General features: G+C 43.3%; 1 long non-coding RNA gene across 1 annotated transcript in view; it reads right to left on the reverse strand.

The window, feature by feature from the left end:
• The window catches only part of LOC144310907 (uncharacterized), a 119,462-nt gene that overhangs the window by 81,394 nt on the left and 15,617 nt on the right, over positions 1-22,451 (reverse strand). Inside the window, exon 6 of the long non-coding RNA XR_013376570.1 lies at positions 20,313-20,544. This is a non-coding gene — a long non-coding RNA (uncharacterized LOC144310907). The remainder of the gene's footprint in view (positions 1-20,312; positions 20,545-22,451) is intronic.

A 22,451-nucleotide genomic window follows, 5' to 3' on the forward strand; every position in this document is an offset into this window, starting at 1 on the left:
AAAGCTTTGAAAGATGAAGTCATTATACTTTTAAATAATCTTCACAGTGCCTTTTACAGCATTCAATAGACTCCCCAAAAAAAGATCTGGTAAGTGAACCCAAGAATAGAAAAGGTAAGACTGAAGGAAACAGATCACCTGACTATCTCAGAAAAAAGGAAATTGTGTTCAGAACTTGGGGCTTCCTGAGGAGAGATATTCTCACTACTGCTCCAACACCTGCTCATTTCCCATAATCCATTGTGTTCTTGCTTGGCACATTTCACAGAGGTTAAATTCCACCACTGCAAATCCAGAAGACTCTCAAATATCTCTTATACTATAATTTTGAAGCAAAATGCCTAAGTTGCTCGAGTGCTATCACAAGCAGCCTCCAGTCACAAAGGGACACAGCTAAGCACCCCCTCCCCAAAGCAAGAACAACCATAGCTGAGGAATGAGAACATTCTGGGGTACCTGGACTCACCATGTGAGGTAAGGTGAGGGTTTCTAGAAGAAGAACCAGTCCCTGGCTCCCTCTCTCTTAATACCTTCGATTTCAATCTCACTTTTCTGACTGGGTAATGTTTCTTTTAGGAGAAAACATATCTACCCAACAAGACAGTGAAAAAATGTGTTCAGTAGCAGCACTATTTACAATAACCAAAAAGTGGAAGCAACTCAAATGTTCAACAGATTAATGAATAAGAAAAATGTGGTATTTACATATAACAGAATAATACTCAGCCTTTAAAAAGAAAGGAAATCCAGACACCTGCTCCAACATGGATGAACTTTGGGACATAATGTTGAGTCACCAAAAGTCACAGAAGGAGAAATAATGCCTGATTCCATTCAGATGAAGACTACTCTACCTAAAATAGTCACATTCATAGAAATAGAAAGTAGAGTGGTGGTTCCAAGGGCTGGGGGTAGAGGGGAATGGGGACAGTTTCAGTTTTGCAGGATGAAATGAGCTCTGGAGGTAGATGATGGTAATGGTTGTACAACAATAAGAATATGCTTAATACCACTGAACTGTGCATGAAAAAATGGTTACAATAGTAAGTTTTACATTTTATACATTTTGCCACAATTAAAAAAAATTTAAGTTGGGTTCAGAAAAAATCCCAATCATTTCTGATCAGGAAGCATATGAAAGATACCATGAATCCATGAATGAGCTTACATTTTGGCACCTCAACTGGACCTCCAAAGTCAAGTAGAAGTCCACCAGGTGGAAGTGTTAAGGAGAAGTACATCTCAGGAAGAGGGGGAAAGAGAAATAGAAAATGAAGCTGCTTAGGGATCCATGGGAGTCTACACAGCTAGTATGGATAGTCCATGTGAAGAGCTGATGGGAGGAAAGAATGGAAAAATGCACCCAAGCAAGAGTGTGGAAGACTTTTCATAGTAGAAGTTTGCACTTTCCTCTCTGAACTAGATTCTCCTCCAAACCTCAAAGGTGTACATGGCTCCCTATGTGAGCTCTCACAGCCGTTGAAGGGGTCATGCCTCCAGTTAGCTTAAGAGTGAATATGAATGAGGCCTAATGGAAAAAGCTGCTGCCCATAAAAGCCACAAAAGAGCCCTCGTTCAGCTCCCTGATTTCTCTCCTGCCTGGCCCTGCTCCAGACTTTTCCAAATTATCCCAAGTGACCCCTTACAAGAACTCCAAGTCTGGCAAAGAGTAAACGTGGTCCTGCTTAGACAACCAAAAGAAAAGCACTAATAGCAGATCTCTTGGCAGAGAGCATGGTTATCCACGGCCCAACCTATACAGGGAGAAGGGCAGCCTGCCCTCTGGAGAGAACTGATAAGGGGTCATTGTGGGGTGAAGGCCAGAGTTGCAGCACACCCAAATAGGCCAGGCCTTTAGTGCATACACTGTTTGGGATTCAATCTTTCCAAAAGCCTAGTGGAAAACCTGGCATTCTCCCCACTATACCACCATCTTTCTTAGCACATTTATTGATATTGCACTGATATTGATGGTTATTCAAGAACATTCATCTCCCCTTTTAGCCGGTGACTTCCTCAAGGACAGAGGCTATTTTGTTATCTTTCTATTGGTGGTACCTAGAAATGTGCTCAATAAATTCAATAAATGAATAAGTGAATGGATGAATGGAAGGGTGAATGGATGGATAGATGGATGAATAAATGGATGAGCTCCCAATCTTGAAGGTAGCTTTCTCTTGCTGATATCGCCCTCTCTGAATAAGACCTTACTTTACACAATAATGTAACTGTTGAAGTGAGAATATATGTGGACTTTCCAAGAGCTGATGCCCATTAGGTGAGAAACACTGGAGAATCCCAAATCACCTTGCCCAAGTACAATGGTAGTGAAGAGGTTAGTTCTAGAATGCTTGGGAAGTTCTGCAACAACTCAAAAGGTACCTTCCCCTACATAGAGTGCTTGGAATACTCTAGGGATCTTTAGGGTCTTCAACTATTATTGTTTCTTAAAGAGCTTCATTGTTTACATGTCAAATCTCAAAAAACAGCGCTCTTGTGTCTTAGTTGTACTGGCTTTTTGTTCTCATTTTTCTTCTTGCTTCCTGTTAAATGCAACAGCTGAAATGGAAATAGTGTTCACCGAATAATAATGATGATGATCTGTTGCTGCTGTAGCTGATGATGCTAGGGAGCATTTATTAAGCATTGGCTATATGCCAGGACTTTACAGTGTTTTATATGCATTATCTCATTTATGCCCCATAATACTTAAGAGCTGCTATTATTGTTCCTACTTTATAGATGAGAAAACAAGAATTAAATAATTTGCCCAATATCATACAGCTGGTAAGAAATGGATTTTTATCCAGTTTAGTATGGTTGAAAATTTTTCTAAGCTAGACTTCTTAAGTCGGATGGAAAGTGTCCCAAGAGCTATTAAGTCTTTCCAACAATATCATGTCCATCCCCTTTATATAAGGTTGCATCATTAACCAACACAGCAAAGATTAGTGATTAAAGATTGGTTGTGGAGTCATGTGCCCTGGGTTCAAGGCCTGACCCTGTTGTGGAGTAGCCTGTTAGTCTCTCAGGGATCCCATTCCCTTATCCATAAAATGAAGATTTAAATAAAAACTCATTTTAATGATTGAAAGTGATGATAAACGGAAAGTGCTTGGCATACAATAAACAATGATTACATGTTAACTGTTAACTTTACTCTCAATGGTACCAGGAATGTCACAGTAGACTCTGTCCAAGAGAAGCTCAAATAGGCAAGCCTCCAGGCCAGGCAGGTGGATGAAGTCAAGACACTGGTGAATGAAACACCTCAGTACAGCAGAGTGGTGGGCATCATTATTTACTAGGGTTCTGGTGATATAATTTATAACATTCAAAGATGGGAATGGATTGGATTATCCCTACTACACAGCCCCACAGTGCCGCACAACTCCGGAGGCACCATTCTCAGACTAGAGCGCGCCCTGTGAACTACACCTACCACACCTTCATCTATATGGACCACACCTGCCGGACTTGCGCAATGTGGGGGGCCTTCCAAAAACCTTCGCTTCTCTCCTTGTGTGGCTCATTCATATCCAAAAGCCGATTGATTGCCTTGGAGAAATCAAGATGCACCAGCAACTAGGATTTGAGTCTCTAGTTCACCACGTTCTTTAACTTCTCTGGGCCTTGGATTATTTATCTTTACAAGACAGATGGTTGCAATTGTACAAGTCCCGTACAAGTAATAGGAGGATTCAGTGAAATGACTATGTAATATGACCCATAAAAGTTTGGTGATAGTACTAGTAGTTCCGTACGAGATTGTGTTGCTTGTTTCCCCACTGTTCAATACAAGATCCGTTAACCAGAAGGATTCTAAGTAAATGATGCTGAACTCAGAATGGGTCTTGTAAGTTGTACACCTTGATCTTACGAAAAGTTATCCTTGTAAGAGTCCATCTTTCCCTACCCAAAGTTACTCTCTTAATTATAATTAAATTATAAATAAAATAACATTATAAAACATTAAAATTATAATATATAAAATTATAAATACATCTTAATGATAAATCTTAATTGTAAATAAAATAAAATTACAAAATGTATTAAATACAGGGATCCCTGGGTGGCTCAGCGGTTTAGCACCTGCCTTTGGCCCAGGGCGTGATCCTGGAGTCCCGGGATTGAGTCCTGCATTGGGCTCCCTGCATGGAGCCTGCTTCTCCCTCTGCCTGTGTCTCTGCCTCTCTCTGTGTGTCTCTCATGGATAAATAAATAAAAATAAAATCTTAAAAAAATAAAGCAGTAAAAAAATAAAAAATAAATAAAATAAATTTTAAAAACAGTAATTATTTTAAAAATATATATTAAATACAAATGTATTAGGGGCGCCTGGGTGGCTCAGTGGTTGACCACCTGCCTTTGGCTCAGGGTGTAATCCCGGGGTCCTGGGATTGATTCCCACATCGGGCTCCCCACAGGGAGCCTGCTTATCCCTCTGCCTGTGTCTCTGCCTCTCTCTCTATGCCTCTCTCATGAATAAATAAATAAAATCTTTAAAAAGTAAAAATAAATAAATGCAAATGTATTAAAATTATATTAATATAAACATAGCATATAATAATATATAAATAATATATAAATGGTAATAAATAAATAATATATAGAATTATAAATAAATGAATCTTAATTATCAACAAAGCCATCCAGAGTGTTTCCTGTGATCAGGGTCTCCCACGTATCTAACACATAGTCATGTTTTCTTCCTATTAAGCAAAGAAGCGAGGTCCTTGGTCACCTTGAGGAACTTAAGTCACCTCCACTTCCATAAGACGAAATCAGAGAGGTAGACAAACCATAAGAGAGTCTTAATCATAGCAAACAAACTGAGGGTTGCTGGAGGGGAGGGTGGGGGGATGGGGTCACTGGGTGATGGGCATGAAGGAGGGCACCTGATGTGATGAGCACTGGGCGTTATACGCAACTGCTGAATCACTGAGCTCTACCTTTGAAACTAATAATACATTCTATGCTAATTAATTATTTTTAAATAAAATAAAAATAAATCATCCCCACTTCCAGCATCCTCACTGCTTTCTGACTTCCTACTAACCCTAGCTCAGAAGCTGGGCTTGTAATAAGGGTGGCATTAAGCAGCTCTGCCTCCCTACCCCTGCAGGAGCAAGCGTCTCCCACGATAGGGGCCACAGGGAACATGTGCTCTGCCCAACCCCACAGGTCCTCCTCCCTGTCTGCTTGATTCTTCAAGATCCCTGGTCTTGCTGCTTCTCTGTTGGTATCTCCTTTGACACTCCCTTCAAATGCAAAACACAGCTTCATCTTTTGTGGTTATGATCTTTGTTACACAACCAAAGGAGCACGCACAGGGCCAAACACAGGCCTTTAGAGAAAGAAGGTGACCAGATTCCAAAGTCACCCTGTTTCCTCTCAAATCCTACCAAACCACCCCTGCAGGTGGCATTCCCAGCTGATGTTTCCTGCACTTGCAGGTGTAGATTTTCTCAGAGGGAGAAGTACCCCCTTGTTTCTTTCAGAATTATATTTGTATTACTTTCTGGATGACTATAAAAGTTTACAAGGAACTCTTCCTTATGCACAGATTTTAAAAATTCTCAACGATGGGTTAAACCTGTCTAGTCACATACGCACACCTTATCTTAAACATTTAAAACATTCTTAGTAAGGGGGCACCTGGCTGGCTCAGTCATCATCATGACTGTTGATCTCGGGGTCATGTGTGTGAGCCCCACATTGGGTGTGGAGTCTACATACATACATAAATAAATAAATAAATAAATAAATAAATAAATAAATAAATAAAATGGTCTTAATAAAACTTTTAATTTTTCTAATGAAAAGAAGCTCTTAAAAAAGGAAAGTGTGGTGGTAGTGTTGTTGCTGCTAGTGATTAATTTGCTGGTCTTTCTTCCTAAGATCCTCATAACTCCACTCTTCATCCATACGTAAAGGAAAATTAATACATGCTCTTCAGGGGAGTAGTGACATACCCAGAGAGGTTGACTGTACTAGAATCTCTGTCACTAAAATAGAATCTAGATATGAGCTGTTACTGTCACTTGGCTTCTGGTTTGTAATTTTAGCACTTATCAGGGTCCAGGCTCTCCTTGGCAAGGTCTTGTAATTGGGGTACACTGCCACCAAGTGGTGGTAAATGCCATGCTCACATGAAAAATAAACCTAATCTGTGCCTGTGACTAATGGGCCATCTATTCAACAAATACAGGATATGAACCATGCATTGTCCACCTCTGAATAGCAAAAATATGAGTCTTTATCAAAATAGTTGAATATTGGGACACTTGGGTGGCTCAGCGGTTGAGCATCTGCCTTTGGCTCAGGGCATGACCCCCGGGGTCCTGGGATTGAGTCCCACATTGGACTTCCCACAGGGAGCCTGCTTCTCCCCCTGCCTGTGTCTCTGCCTCTCTGTGTGTCTCTCATGAATCGATAAATAAAATCTTTTTTAAAAAAAATTGTTGAAAATTGTAAACATTTTTTCAAGATAATATAAGACAATTTCAGAAAGAAAGAAATATGTGTGGTAATGACTATCATTTAATTCCACACAGTTATTGAGCATCTACTGGTTTTAAGGACAGGTACCAAAGACAAGCAAGACCACAGGCCCTGAGCATCAGTAATTATGTAGATATGTACCCAAATAACTCAACAAACATTACCAAGCACCTATGATATAAGGGCTATAAGACAGAGAAAGGTAAGATTGATTTGGACTGTGAAATGTAAAGCACCCCCCAAGAAGACAGAAAATTGTGCATGGCTTTGAGAAATGGGTAATCTTTTGAAAAGTCAAAGTGGCAGAGAAGGGCGCTGTTAACAGAGGTTCTGATACCACTGAGGCTCAGAAGTGGAAAGTAGTTTTGGAGAAGGTGAACCCGGACAAGTCAATTGGAGCAGGCATGGGGACAGCCTTGAGCGCACATTAGGAAATATGGATCATCCACCATATGCAATGGGGAAGAGAGGAGTGCATCCTAATTTCACTAGGACTCTAAGCTTTTGCAGAGTCTTAGTTTTCTGGGTGCTCTGAGATGTGTGGAGAGGTAAGAAGAGAAGACCAGGAAGAGAGCAAAGGATGGAAAAAGGTGGGAAGGTGGATGATCCCCTCCCCAGCTGTCAGCTGCCTGGTTATTAATATCCAGGAGCCATTGATTCCAAGAGGCCAGGTGACAGTTTGAGCTGCCTCAGGTTGGAGTCCTCAGAATGGATTTCTGCAAGACAGCAAAGCCTGAACACACAATAGCACATTTTAAACTGCTTCCTTAAGTGGATTTTTGAGACTGGCTTCAGTAACCAGCTTTGCAAAAATGGCAATGGACATGATGTCATAAGGCTGACGGTTCAAAAAAAAAATGGAGAAAAGCATTGTTCTCGTTGACATTATCCATGACTGCATTTGCTGCCCACAGTAGATGAAGGGGGCATGCTCTCTGGATGGCAGCTGGATGCCCTACGCAGTGAGGATGGCGCCTCTGGGGGCAAAGACACCAGATGGTATCTGAACATCTGCTCCCTCGCCCCACGGTGCCCCTGTGCAGCGGCGGTGCTTACAACCTGAGGCTTGATCAACACCCAGAAAAGTCAGTGTTGTTTCCTGAGAGTCTCCCCCCATGGGAGAGCTTGGGTGAGGTTGTTTTAGGTAACAGAACAGTCTTGAAATCAGAAGACCCCCCTCCCATTTCCTGTAGGATAACCTCAGCACAGGCGAGTCCCCCTGGAACCCCCAGGACCATCCCTTGTCCTGCACCCTCTTCCTGCAGAGATTCCTGCAAGAGCCATGCAGAACCCTTTGCTAAGGGAACTCAGGCTCTGGGAACTGGGCTGAAGGCATCCTGGAGGAGGAGGAAAAACGGGTGCATGCTTCTTAGGGGGATCATGTGCGGGTCCCTGGACGGGCTGCTGGGGAGGGACGGCTGTTGGCAGTCAGATGAGCTCCCTGAGCTGTGTGAGCTCTCAGCCTGTTTCTCCACCTGCTAAACTGAGGGCACGAATGTGACAGCTCATGGAGCAGGACAGGAAGGTGCCGCAGGAGATTCCGGTGAGCCCCGCATTAGTGTTCACTAGAACTTCGTTACATCCAAGGGACGTCACGGTGGAGGTATACTGGGGAAAGGTGGGCACACCTGCCGCCTTGCTGCCCCTCTGACGGGTAAGAACAGAAGAAACCACCAGGCTGGCATGAGTTTGTGGTACACATAATGTTTTCCACAACCTATATCTGCCCACGCTGTGCGTGTAAGGCAGGGGGAGGATGCAGCTATGGGGTGTATCCTTTATACTAATATCCCAGATTCTAGGATATTAGAATATATCCTACCTCAAGATCCCTGCAGGGAGGGTGCAGGGCTCTTGTACATCACCCCCTCCCCCATGCCACCCTGCTGGTGTTTCTGGGGGTCGCCAAGGGGTGTCCACCATGTGATGTGCCCAAGTTGTCAGCTAACACCTGCTGGGTCACCTTCTTCCCCTCCAGCGGGTGGCCAAGGGGGAGCTGCATCCAGGGACCCCACCTCCACCTGCTGCGTCCTACATAGGCAAGCTTCCTCAGCAGGGCACTGGCAAAGTAGTGACAGGTGCTCTCCCCAGAGCCCATGCTGGGGAGGGGCTGCCCCAAATTCCCTTGCAGGAGGAGGCAGCATGCCTCTAATGGCAGCTTAACCAGGACTGTGCAACCTTTAACCCTCCTGCAAAGCAGGGATGGGTCCCCTCCTTCACCCCTTGAATGTGGGCTGGACTGTGATTACTTGGCCCAAGAGAGTGTGTGAATGTGATGTCATTCGGGCCTGTGAGAGGACTAGCAGCTTCTGCCGTGGCCTTTCGGGCCCCTGAGCTCCTGCCATGTCACAGCATGACCATCCTGCTGGTACGACCACACAGAGAAGCCCCAGAGAAAGAGGGGGGCTCAGCTAAGCCAAGCCATCCAGTCACCCCTTGCTGACATGCTGGGGATGTGAATGAAGCCATCTCAGACCAGATGAGCATCGCATCCACATCCAGTAGACGCATGCCACTTGAAACACAAGCACCTCTATCCAGGCCCTGCCCAACCTCCAGACCCACACAGACCCTGAGAACTAATAAAACCTGGTCGTATGCAAGCACTGAGTTCTGGAAGAGCCTTCATCAGGTGGCAACAGATAATCGAGCCCACTTCTCTCCCTGCCCCATCATTCTGCTTCACACCAACAGCGAAGCGGTTTAGTTTGTGTCCTGACTTAACGACTTGATTTTAGGTAGCTAAGGTTTAATTTTATAGCCACAACCCCCACTAGAAACCCACACTTTGCCCCTGACACCCCAACCAGGGAGACAGTGGGCTAAGAAATCCTATGCTCAGAATCACCCCATTTCTCTAATGGAGAATCAAGGCCACAAAGAGTGTGGCCAACCCTGGCATTCCCTCAGGATCAATTTGCTTTCTCTCCAGAGGCCCCTCAGACTCTTACACAAAGGCTCGTACCAGTACGGGCTGCGTGGCTGCAGATTCCACAGCTCAGGGGTAAAGCTGAAGCCTTGCTACGTGTACTTTCCTGTCCACTGGCAAAAGGCAACATCTTAACAATGTCCCAGGCTTTCTCTGGATCCAGGGAGGCTCCAGCTCCCCACCACATCTCTTTGTAAGAAAAATTAGGCGCCTCTTAGGCCTCTTTCCTCCCAAGATGAGCCTGGATTTCAAGGACTTTAAAGGGTGCTGCTAGCACAGTCCAGGCCGAGGGTTTTCAATAGGTTTTGGCACGTCAGCTGAACACGTTGGAATATTGTCAACACAGATTCTGGAGCCGCTCAGGGCTGTGCACGGGGGCTGTAACAGGTCAGATAAGATCTGTCTGGCATGCATTCTGCATGCAGGGAAGCATGAAGTCCTCTTGATTCAATTCCTGTCCATTTTGAGATAAATAGGGGATCTGAGTAAATAAGATCTTTTACAGTCACTTAGAGTTTGGTGATGCAGAGATTGACAACTGTATATCAAGTTCACTCCGTTTGGGGTTCCTGGGCCTAGACACTTACTAGATTAGAACATGCTAGCATTTCTTATATGGGCCTTTTAAAGTTTTTTTTTTAATTTTTAAAAAGATATTTACTTGTTTATTCATGAGAGACAGAGAGAGAGAGGCAGAGACACAGGCAGAGGGAGAAGCAGGCTCCATGCAGGGAGCCTGATGCAGAACTCTATCCCAGGACACCAGGATCACGCCCTGAGCCGAAGGCAGACGCTAAACCGCTGAGCCACCCAGGCGTCCCTTTTAAAGTTTTTATGCTTTACTATCAAGTCAGGGTGTGTATTCACTGAGAGGCCCTCAAGATCCACCCTCCCCTCAGTTTCCCAACCTCCAGCCAAGGGTTCTCTTCGTTGGACTCTGACTGCTGGATATTGAAAATGCCAGAGGAGATCTATGCCAACAATGGCACTGTGCTTTCGGGAGCTTGACAATACCTTTCCTTCTATGTGAGCAATTCTGTAACCAATCAACAAGTCATTTTTGTTTCTTTTAATCAGATGCCTGGGTACTGCTTGCTGCTTGCAACCCAAGAATTCAGAGGCAGAGCACCAGTCGAAAGTCCATCTGGGCATATGTTACTTCCATTTCTGATTCCTTCTGTTCCAGTGTGAAAGTTAGATAATATGAAATATGATGTGTTTTTCCGCTGATGGTTATGTAACAGGATGTTAGATGGGATATTTCCTGTTGTCTCGGAATTTAACAGCCAGGACCCCAAACTGGAGTCAAAGAGGTATAAAATATTATGCATTCTAAAAAGAACCAAAAACAACCAGAAACCTCCCTCAGAGCCTGTTATGGGACAAAGCGGCCGTATTAACCATGTCTTTTATTTTCTGTATTCTGAGGCTTTGTCATCTTGGGGCTTTGCTGGCCATGCAGGGACTCAGTTCTTAGGGATACCAAACACTGTGCCCCTGAGTTGATCATTCAAATGCAAACCAACTCATCCACCCAGGGGCCACACTCCCAACTCTTTCTTCTTTTAGAGGTTCATGCTCTGGCCATGTCCACCTGCCCTAATCACCCCAGGGCCAGGTACGAGACAACTAGGGATAGTCCTTGTGCCCCAGAGGCAGCTGAAACTATTCAAACTGGCCAATCCTGAGCCTGCTCACCCTGCCTGATCTATTCCCTTCCATAGAAACCACAAGAATGGCTCCTGCCCACAGCTCCCCCTTCTCCCTCTGGCTCCTGACGGACCCTGGTGCTCCCAATATGGCCCCATGTGCCATGTCTTCTGTTTCTAGGGAATCTATGAGCAGGATAAGCTTCCAACTTCATGACAGTCATTTCTGGATCTGCATGCCTTACTGTGCCTAATTAAAGCAAGTCTCAGGTACCCTTAAAACACTGGCCTTGCTCCCCAGTGACTTGCCGCCCTCCACTCCCTTTAAAAAGAGAATGAGAAGAGAGAGGAGATATGTAGATATATGTGTCAACAGCCTCATAAAAAACAGAGAAGGGGAGAGAATCCAAGACAATCTCCTACAGTAATAATAGGAGACCCCAGGAAGGAGATCCACCATCCCATTCTCCAACTGGGGATCCCCAAACTTGACTTGTTAAGCTGCACATGTGTCTATCTGGATGAGATAAAAGAGACCTGGAGACAAATGGAGGAGAGAGATCACAGAGGAGGCCTCAGCCCACTGCTGGGCATGGCCAGGACACATGTTTCCCATGGGTCGAGTGGACACTGGAATGCAGCTGGGCTTGGGCCATCTTTCCGGTACCCCACCAAGAAGGCTGCCTGCCAGGCGAGCGGACTTTAATAATGGAGCTGATGAAGAATGGACATCAGTCCGGAGCCAGAATGCCTGTGTTAGGGAAACGGGCAGTAGGGGAGGCCCCACAGGGTGTTCCAAAGACTTCAAGCAACACCCCCAAGACAGCCAGCATTTGGACATCTGCCACCCACACAGAGCTCATAATTGGCTGGTCAGTGTCAACCAGAGGAGCAGCAGCAGAAGCCTGGAGAAGACTATAGATGGGCCCAGCTGAGGAAAGTATGGGGTAAGGGGAAAGGGGGCTGGGAGGAGTTTAATGACAGAGGGGCAACAAAAAAGGAGCTTCTGGGAGCTTCCTATTTCTTCATCTGGTTTACACAGTGTGTTAGTGAAAACTCAATGAACACATTATAATGTGTACACACTTCTTTATGTAGGTTTTTCTCCAACTAAAAATCTACTTTAAAAAAAAAAAAAAACTAAACATAGGACACCCAGAATATATGCTCTGCCCAAGGACCCAAGGACGAGTCTTCCACAACTCACTCCCTTAACCACGTCCTGTTGACTCTCCGTCTCTCTGCTTCAACCTGAACAGCTCTAATACTGCCCTCAAAGGTAAAACACAGGCATCACTTCCCCCAATCTTTCTGGGTGGTTCCTTCTCCAGCTTTGGGGGTGTTATTTCACATACCTGAGCTGCTGAGCCCTCACCTGAGACTCAGGGTGATTCACTGCTGGGAACTGACAGGGCTCACCAACTTTGTCTCCACCCTCATGACCCCTGTCCTCTGCTACCTGGTGTCTAATGTCTGAAAACCATTGCTTTCGCTATTTTGCCTTAATTTTTCATTGTTTCTATGGAAGGGTAAGCCTGGTACTCATTACTCCATCGTGGTCAAAGCCAAAGTCCCTGGATCTATGGTTAACCAAGTCATATCTAATTCAACGGCATTTTTAAGTGAATTGACTTTATCATATTCTTTGTAAAGCTTCTTAATATGGTTTTCACACATCAACAACCCTTCTTTTTCATATTTCATTATTTTGCATGATAAGTACTGGTGACATAACCAAGTGTGAGAGTAAGTGATTGACTCTGGTAGGAGCAGAAGTGTGCAGGTGCCACCTGAGCTCACCACCATTGTCACTGTGACTTCCAGAGAGGATGAGGACTATATGTGTATCCCAGGAGTCTCCTGTCATGAAATCATTTTTGTGCATGTTCTTTTTGAATCACCTGAGGAACATCCACAAGATGTTGAGTTTTATTTATTTTTTTAAAGATTTTATTTATTTATTCATGGAGACACACAGAGAGAGAGAGGCAGAGACACAGTCAGAGGGAGACACAGGCTCCCTGGGGGGAGCCTGATGCAGGACTCTATCCCAGGACTCCAGGATCACGACCTGAGTCAAAGGCAGATGCTCAAACACTGAGCTACTCAGGTGCCCAAGATGTTGAGTTTTATATTCAAGAGAGATGTCTGGCCTGAAGACATTGATTTGGGCAGTTCTTTGCATACAGAATGTAGTTGAAGCTGAGTATAGAGGCAGCAGAAACAATGAAGAGGGTGGAGAATGAGGAAAAAGGAGACTAAAGGTAAAATCCATGGAGCACTGACATTTAAAAGACAGGCCAAGGGATGCCTGGGTTGCTCAGTGGTTGAGTGTCTGTCTTTGGCTGAGGTTGTGATCCCAGGGTCCTGGGATCCAGTTCCACATCGGGCTCCCCTCAGGGACCCTGCTTCTCCCTCTGCCTATGACTTTGCCTCTCTCTCTGTGTCTCTCATGAATAAATAAATAAAATATTTTAAAATTTTAAATTAAAAAAAGAATGAAGAAAAATCACTGAATATAGCAAAAATATCTATATTTATATAAAGAACTGACCAGTTCTCTTCTCTATCAAGAGAATCTATATCTCCAATTACAAATTGGAGAATCTATATCCCCTTGATAGAGAAGAGAACTGATAAGTTAAAAGCATGTGTTATTTCAGAAAATAAGAGAAAATTTCAGGAAAACCTCTAGAATGTCCTCAGTGAGCTTCAAGAGCACATTGCATGTATATAATTAGAGGAGAAACAGAAAAAAATCTCAAATCAGGAAAAAATACTTGGCAATAAAAGACATAAACATCAATTTAAAAATACAATGGAGTAAGGAGCAACATATTACATGCTGAAGAAAACTAACCAGGGAATTAAAACCAGCTCAATAAATCCTCCCAGGATTTAAAGAAAAGGACAAAGAGAAGTTCTAGTTAATGTACTGAGGGGGGAAAAAGTATAAATACTGGAAAGGAGGAACAAATTACCATAACTTGAAGATTCCATAATTGTCTTCCCAGAAAATCTAAAAGCAATAGCTAAAGAATGATTCAACTGATAAGGTGATTCAATAAGTTAGCTATTCACAAAATGGTTTAAAAATATTTAAAAAACTGAAAAAGATGAAAAACCTATGAGGTAACAGTAAACATAAAAATATATATTCCCATCCCTTATCAAGTAAGTGCTTACCAAAACCACATAATGTTTATTACTCAGCAAATCAGCAAAAAATTAAATAACTCATCAGTGTTTGTCAAATGTGGTTGAAATCAGCCTTCTTATAGATTGGTGGCAGGAAGATAAATCTACATAGACTGTAGGCAATCAGATAACATGTTTATGTGTTTTAGAATTTTTCCATATCTTTTGATCCAGCAACCCAACTTCTAGGAATTTATCATAAGGAAATAATCATAATCATATACAAATATATAGCTACTATGACTGCCATCATGATATCATGGCCCTGGTAATAATGGTGAGTTACTGGAAACAACCTAAATTTCCAACAATAGAGCATGGATTCAATAAGTTATAGTATATCCATATGATGGAATAATGTTTACCCATTAAGCTATTATGGCAGAAAAAATTAAGAAAAGAAAAAAATATATCATAAACTATGTAAAAATGACTTCTAAGAAGCCATTCTAAATGACTCCATTGCTTACCTATCTCCTGGAATTGTATACACCAAAATGTTAAGGTCAAGATGGTGGACTCAAAGATGAGAGCATGAAAATATATGTCTGTGCAGATTGGAACTCACAGACTTAGGAGGAGCACAAAAATATGATTATCAATAAGATATTAGGGTTGAATATAAAACCTTTCAGAATCTTGCTGAATTTTTTTGTTTAAGATTTTATTTATTTATTCATGAGAGACACAGAAAGAGAGGCAGAGAAACAGGCAGAAGGAGAAGCAGGCTCCTTGTGGGGAGCCCGATGCGGGACTCAATCCCAGGACCCCACGATCACGACTTGAGCCAAAGGCAGATGCTCCACCACTGAGCCACCCTGGCATCCCTTTTGTTTTTTCTGTTTAAATATTGGTTGAATAAGTAAGTTGCTAGATAAGTTACCTGACCAGGAGAAATGTCCTACACTTTCATAGCAGATGAAAACATCCACAGAGCTTAGCCGAATGTAGGCCTAGGGAAGAGACCCTCAGTTCTCTGTGTTTTCTTGTGTTCTCTACCCACCCTGTTCCACTCTCACCCTCATTTCTCCTGAAAGCCACAGAAGCTAGATTATCTTCATTTGTACATGTAGATGCTGGGTGTAGGAGGATGATGGCATTTAGAGCTGATTTGTTTGGTACAGCTAATCTGCATCACCCTGAATGTCTGACAAGAGAAGCACGTTCTTAACTGAGTGCCTTTCACTTTCCTCGTTAGAAGTGGCACATTTTTTTTAAGGATTGTATTTATTTATTCATGAGAGATACAGAAATAGAGACAGACACACGGGCAGAGGGAGAAGCAGATTCCCTGCGGGAAGCCCAATGCAGGACTCGATCCCAGGACCCCAGGATCACGCAGTGAGCCGAAAGCAGACGCTCAACCACTGAACCACCCAGGTGCCCAAGAATTGACACACATTTTGCTAAAGGATCTGGATTTTATTTATGTGATATAGCCTCCACCCTGTCTTGCATACCTGGGGCAAAGCAGCATTCAGCATCAGTCAAGGTGTCTTAGCAAGGGCTGCAGGAAGACATAAAGCACCGCTTTAGAAAGCCACCAAAGGGCCACTTGGAAAGGATTTTACAAAGCACAGAGCACATTCTCAGAGGACTACCTCCTTTTACCTTTGCTTGTTTACTCTGGGTTTGCATGTGTACTAACTGGATGCTTCCACTCAAAGACAATTTATTTACCTCGTGGACAGAAGTTTAAGATGACTCCATTTGGGCCATCTGAAATCATTCGAGCAGTTGGTGCTGGAGGGAAAACCCGCATCTAGTTTGGGCTTCATGCCAGGAGCCCAGAATTTGGGGTCTAGGATCTGTTCCACTACAGTGTGATTCCACAGACAGATGGAATGCAGTAAGAACAAATCAACACACCCCTGGGTCTTAGAGGTCAAGAGGAGAACGAATAGTCTTTCCCTCATTAAATTTTTATCCCATAACAGGAGAGCATAACCTCAATTTGCTTTTGTGCTTCCCATAATAAGCCTTCTTGTGAAGAGTGAATTCAAATGGGCAGTGAACATACCCACTTGACTTGCAGGCAGGTCTGTTTGTGTTCTGCACAAAATTGTGGAAAGGGACATTTCCGAGCCAGGAGTCAGCCTGTTCTATCCCATCAGTGTCCAAGATAGAGCTGAACAGACTCTCCAACACTTGGCTTCTGCAAAAGGGCCATAATCAGGCCTGCTCCTCAGGAGTGCAGACAGACACAGCAGTAAGGCCCCTAGATCCAAGAACGGCTCTTTTCCACCAACGTCAAACACGTTTCACAGCTGACCTGCCAAGAATGTGGATCCTGCTTCAAGATACACAGTCTGAGACAGCACACGGCAGCCAAAAGAGAGAATCTCCATTGAGCCTGCATTCTGGTATATCCCCTACAGATGGACAGTGTGTATACGGACTGGCAAGGATCCCAGCCCTTGGCCTCAAACTAAAAGTTCAGGATTACTTCAGAAGTAGATGAAAGAGATAAAGCAATGCTTCCAAATATGCCTTTGTTTTCCATGGGGATTTGGAAAGTGCAGTTGAGGGAGATTCTCAGGTCAATTCCTTTATGAGCAGTTTGACCAGGACAGGTCCTGTGACAACCATATATTCACCACAAAGAGCACATAGACACCCAGGCTAGGGGAATCGCCCTGGAGTTCATGTGTTTAAACCTTTCTCTGACCATATGTATGTCCTCTAGATCTGCTCTGTCAAAAGGAAGGGCAGCGTGGCATATAGAAAGAACACTACACCAAGAGTTAAGAAATTTAGAATTTCTGTGTGCTTGGAAAGTTTATTTTGTCTTGCTTAAAGTCAGTCTTCATATCCTTAAAACAAGGGGAGAGAGGGATCGTTCTGAACCAGAGGTGTCCCACAAATGTGATGTCCTCTAGTTTTTCCTGCCTCAAGGATCCAAGAATAGGCATTCCCAGCAGACTGCAAAATGTGGTGCAAAATGGCACTAATCCTCAGGCTGGCGGAAAGCCCACTGGGGGTGGCATCCAGACCTTGTGTGACAACGGTTAGTAGAAAATCATTTGGGTGGTAGGCGATGGGGATGGGAAGCACATTCTGGTCCTTCTCCCTGGGTGCCACGTTCCCTCTCCACTCCCAAACTAGAATACCTGCCAAAATGAGCTAAGAGAATGAGGATAAACTTAGTCTTAAGTGTTAATGTGGCTCACCACCCTCACCATCATCTAGATCTACCCTAAGTAGCCAAGGATTTGCTCCTGGGCTCCAGCATTCTTTGCTCCAGTGAAGCTTCTTGCTCACTGTTTCTAGATATGAACCTCCTGATTTCCATTTCTGGGCTTTCCCACATTAGACTTCACAAATCTGCAATGCCTACCATTTCCTTCACCAATGAAATAACAGAAATAAGCACGCCTACTTATGAAAAGAAAATGCACACCCATGTTAATAATCAGAAAAAAAAAAGGTATTAAACATACAGGAATAGAAAACGCAAAGGCAAACACTATCTAACAAATTTCAAAATCACAATGAAATGAATCATTTTAGGGGCACCTGAGTGGCTGAGTTGGTTAAACGTCTGCTTTCAAGTCAGGTCATGATCTCAGGGTCCTGGGATCGAGTCCCACATCTGGCTCCCTGCTCAGCGAAGAGTCTGCTTCTCCCTCTCCCTCTGCCCCTCACCCCACTCATGGGCATGCTCTCTCAAATAAATAAATAAAATCTTTTAAAAAAAGAAATGAATCATTTTACTTTTCTGCATTACCCAAAATTCTGACAATATAAGATGTAGAAGATCATTATAGACAAGTAATTGAAAAAATTTTTGGAAAAGTTTCTTAAAAATTTATCTTCAGGGGCATCTGAATGGCTTAGTAGAGCATGTGACTCTTAATCTTGGGGTCATGAGTTCAAGCCCCACATTGGGTGTAGATTATTTAAATAAATAAAACTTTAAAAAATGTATCTCCAAAAAGACATTAGGTCCAGGTGGGTTTTTTTGAGTGGATTCTTTAGAACTTTCCTAGAAAAAAAAAAGAAAAAAAGAATTGTTCAAACCCTAGAGAATGGAATTATGAATTACAAATTGCTTAGCAATTTAATTCCAAAGAATAGAAAAGAGAAAGGGGAAAATAGGAACATTACAATGGAGGAACCTAGCAAACACATCTCCACCAAGTGATGAGGGTTCATATTTCCAGGAGTGTCATGTACCCCAATTGGGGGAAATTCTTCAGGATACTCAGCCAGTACTCTTCTAAACTTCCAAGGCCATTAAAAAACAAGAAATGACTGAAAAATTATCACAGAGCACAGAATAATCACAGACCACAGCTCTGTGGGAGACACAAAAACTCACTGCAATGTGGTACCATGAATTAGAAAGAGATCCTGAAATAGAGAACATTAATGGAAAAAGGTAGAAATTCAAACCATGACTGACTGTAGTTTAGTTAATAGTAAGATTTCATTTTTTTTTTTAAGTAGGCTCCATACTCAGTGTGGGGCAAGAACTCACAACCCTGAAATCAAAACCTGAACTAAGATCAAGAGTCAGATGCTCAACTAACTGAGCCACCCCCGTGTCCCAACAGTAAGGTTTCTTAATTTTGACAAATTCACCACATTAATGAAAGAAACTGGCTAACAGGCATACAGGAACTTTCTGTATTTTTATAACTGCTATGCAATCTAAAATTATTCCAAAACTAAAAATGTAAAGGAAACATTAAAGGGGGAAATGGTTATGATTATATCCATAGACATGGGGGAGATTGAGGAAGAACTTCTACAGGCTGTGGCTTAGGTGCTCAAGAGATCTAGGAGGTACAACTATGCTCTACAGAACTCTGATCCATGACTTCAAGGTAGCAACTAAAGATGGAGGTGCGTAGTGAGGGTTATGAGGATAAAAGCACCATTTGGGCTTCCCCTATTAAAGAATGAAAACTCAGGAACATCAGACCAACATCAGTTCCAGTTTAGGAACTCAACATCTAATTAGTTCTAGTAAGTGTTTTTTCTTTTTCTTCCTCTGCCAATTTTCATCAAGGCCAATCCCAAGTCACTTACAAAACGTGTATGATTTCTGGCATGCTCATATCAAAACTGACATCTTACAGGCCCCCAGGTGGAAAACTGCAGCACTCTTCTGCCTCTACTGGTGCCAAATGCACCTCTGCCACAACTCCCTAGCTATAACTGCTAACCTGTTTGCTCCCACACACACACCTGCTAGCAGAAGCTCGCTTTAACACATTCAGAGAATAATACCCTTTATCCTCTCCCGCAAGCCATGCGATCCCTCTAATTACAGCCAACTCATTTTTCACCATAATCACCAGCCACTAAGAATATAGTTGCTTGGTTCCTGCCAGAAACCCACATTCTGCTTCAGCACATACATTCAACTGTCAGAAAAAATTGTGAGAGACCGTTGAAATAAGCAAATGAGTTTTGTGAGCATCCTTTCAATCAAACACTAAGTACAGCTTCCACTCCCTTCTACAAGAATCTGTGCCATTCATGATCACAGAGCTATTGTACCACTTGTGTAAGTACAGCAAGTGATCCTTTACCATAGAAAAACAAATGAATTTTGTCCGCTAAAGATGCCCTTGAAGGGCAGGTGGGTGGCTCAGTTGGTTAAGTGTCCCACTCTTGATTTTGGCTCAGGTCATGGTCTCAGCGTTGTAAGATCAAGCCCTGCATTGGGCTCCTCACTCAGCAAGGAGTGTGCTTCTCTCCCTCTCCCTCAGCCCCTCCTCACTCTCTATTAAAAAAAAAAAGTTTTTTGTTTTTTTTTAAGATGCCCTTCAGTATTACTCTAGGTATAATAGCCAGTTTGGCACCTATTAGAAAATTTATTTTACTATTTCCCATGCTTACATACGTGTGTGCTCTGAATACCCTCCTGAGCTGATTTAGTGCTCTTATTGGTTTGTTACTCACCACAAGCTCGTGGCATGATGAGCAATGACCTTGAACTGAAGTATGACTTGACACACCATGCCCTTCATTCTAGGCACGCAGTTCAATAATTAGCCCCAAAGAAATTATAGAGGGCTCACCTGGATTAATCCTGTTTCCACTACAGTGTGTTCTCTGGTTTGCACTTATCAGCCTGAAGGAGCTGAGTTTCGTATCAAACATGTGATCCCTGTGCATCTTCTCAGCGTGGTAAGTCATGATGTTTCAACATGCAACATGCCCTGAAGTCTGCTGAGGTGAAGAGCGTCACCTCTTTCCTTCACAGCTACAGTCCATTTTCTTAGCTTCCATAATACAAATCCTCTGCTGACTCTAAAAATGTCAAAGATTATTTGAATGTCAAATTAGATATTTTTGACAGTGCTTTTTTTAAAGATTTTATTTATTTATTTATTCATGAGAGACACAGAGAGAGAGAGGCAGAGACACAGGCAGAGGGAGAAGCAGGCTTCATGCAGGAAGCCTGACGTGGGACTCGATTCCGGGTCTCCAGGATCACGACCTGGACTGAAGGCGGCACTAAACCGCTGAGCCCCCCGGGCTGCCCCTAACGGTGCTTTTTGAGATACAACACATTCACATGCAAAAAGCTTCTGGGTCGGGGCCCCTGAGTGACTCAGTTGATTGACCATCCAACTCTTGATTTTGGCTGAGGTCATTATCTCAGGGTCGTGAGATTGAGCCCTGAGTGGGGCTCTGTGCCCAGTGTGGAGTCTGCTTGAGTTTCTCTCCCTCTCTCTCTGCCCCTTACCCTGCTAATGAATGCACTCTCTCTCATTCAAAGAAAAAAAAAGTTTCAGGATCCATTATATCTCAATATGCCTTTTCACTACTTTAGAAAACTCTCATAAATTTCATGTGATGTCCCTTTTGGATTTTGGCCTTTCCCCCAACTGTCTGATTTTTTTCAAGGAAAGATATACACTTCTTTCTTAAAGGCACCACCATCAGTGCCTGGGGAGCAATCACTCACACTGGGATGTCATCACCCCACCAGGCTCTGTCTTTTCAATCCAATGAGACTCCCCTAATTACAGAGGGGCAGAGCCTGTCTTTACAATCCAGTGAGACTCCCCTAACCTGTGACCTCTCACCTCCCTGAGTCTCAGTCCCCTCCTCTGTAAAACAGGGCTAACAGTAGTACAAACCTTATAGAAGTTCTCAGATGTTTAAATGAGTTAATATACATACCAGATACACAGCTAACTCTTTAATAAAAGGTTAACCATTCTCATAGGAACTGCCATATGATACAATACCTCTAACTTTCCCATTTGAGTTGATTTTCTCTTACTAGAAAGACAGGTCAATGCAGCAAAGGGAAATCTTCCCATAGGCTGTCCCTAAGACTTCTGTCCCTAAGACTGCTTCCTGGTTGAGTGAAAAATAAATAAATTTTGTAGCTAAGACACCTCCTGACTGAGGCTTACACTTTTCAATCAACTATTTTTAGCAGAAACTTATTGATGAATCTGCCGGCAAAGCTTATATTGAAGACAGTAAAAAAATGCAGCCCCAAAGTGACTCAGTCAGCTGCCCAGCATCCACATCTACCTTGAAGCTGCCAATTATACCCCTGATGTTTTTTCTGGAAGATTCTTCTTTTGTTTAATAACTCCAAGTCTGACTATTTCCCTTGGCTTTTTAATCAATACTATGTATTTCCAGCTAATCTACCCCTACCTGCCAAAATTATCATCTTCAGGACCTCATTTCTCATTTCAGGACCTCACAGGGTGCCCTGATGCCAGGGACACTGCTGCTGAACTCCCTGCTGGGGCTCTGGGTCAGGGCCACTCCTAGACCAAGCCTGTCCCTCCGCCAGGCTCTCCACTTGCCTGTCATCCTCCTCTCCTGGGCCCACCTTCTCCGACCTGCTTGTCTGCTCACATCTGCCTCTAGAATGCTTGTGGTGCTGTCCTCAGGCCCTTACCCATCCCCTTCCTCTCTACCTATGCATCCAACCAAATCCAATGCAAATGCAACAACTCTCCCAGAAAGGGCAATGGGACTGAGGCAGACAGGAGGAACAGATGATACAAACAATTTGTTTTATCTTCTCTACTCATAACACTTCTGACACCAAATGCACGGGAGATCTCCCCATATCAACCAAGTCTCCTACTCTCCAGACACCAGCTGCGTACCCAACGATTCAATTCATTTCTGACACTGACTATCCAGAATGAGCATGGACCCCCCAGGTCAATGGCATGACC

This window comes from Canis aureus, chromosome 3 (genome assembly GCF_053574225.1).
Source record: "Canis aureus isolate CA01 chromosome 3, VMU_Caureus_v.1.0, whole genome shotgun sequence".
Taxonomy (NCBI): Eukaryota; Metazoa; Chordata; class Mammalia; order Carnivora; family Canidae; genus Canis; species Canis aureus.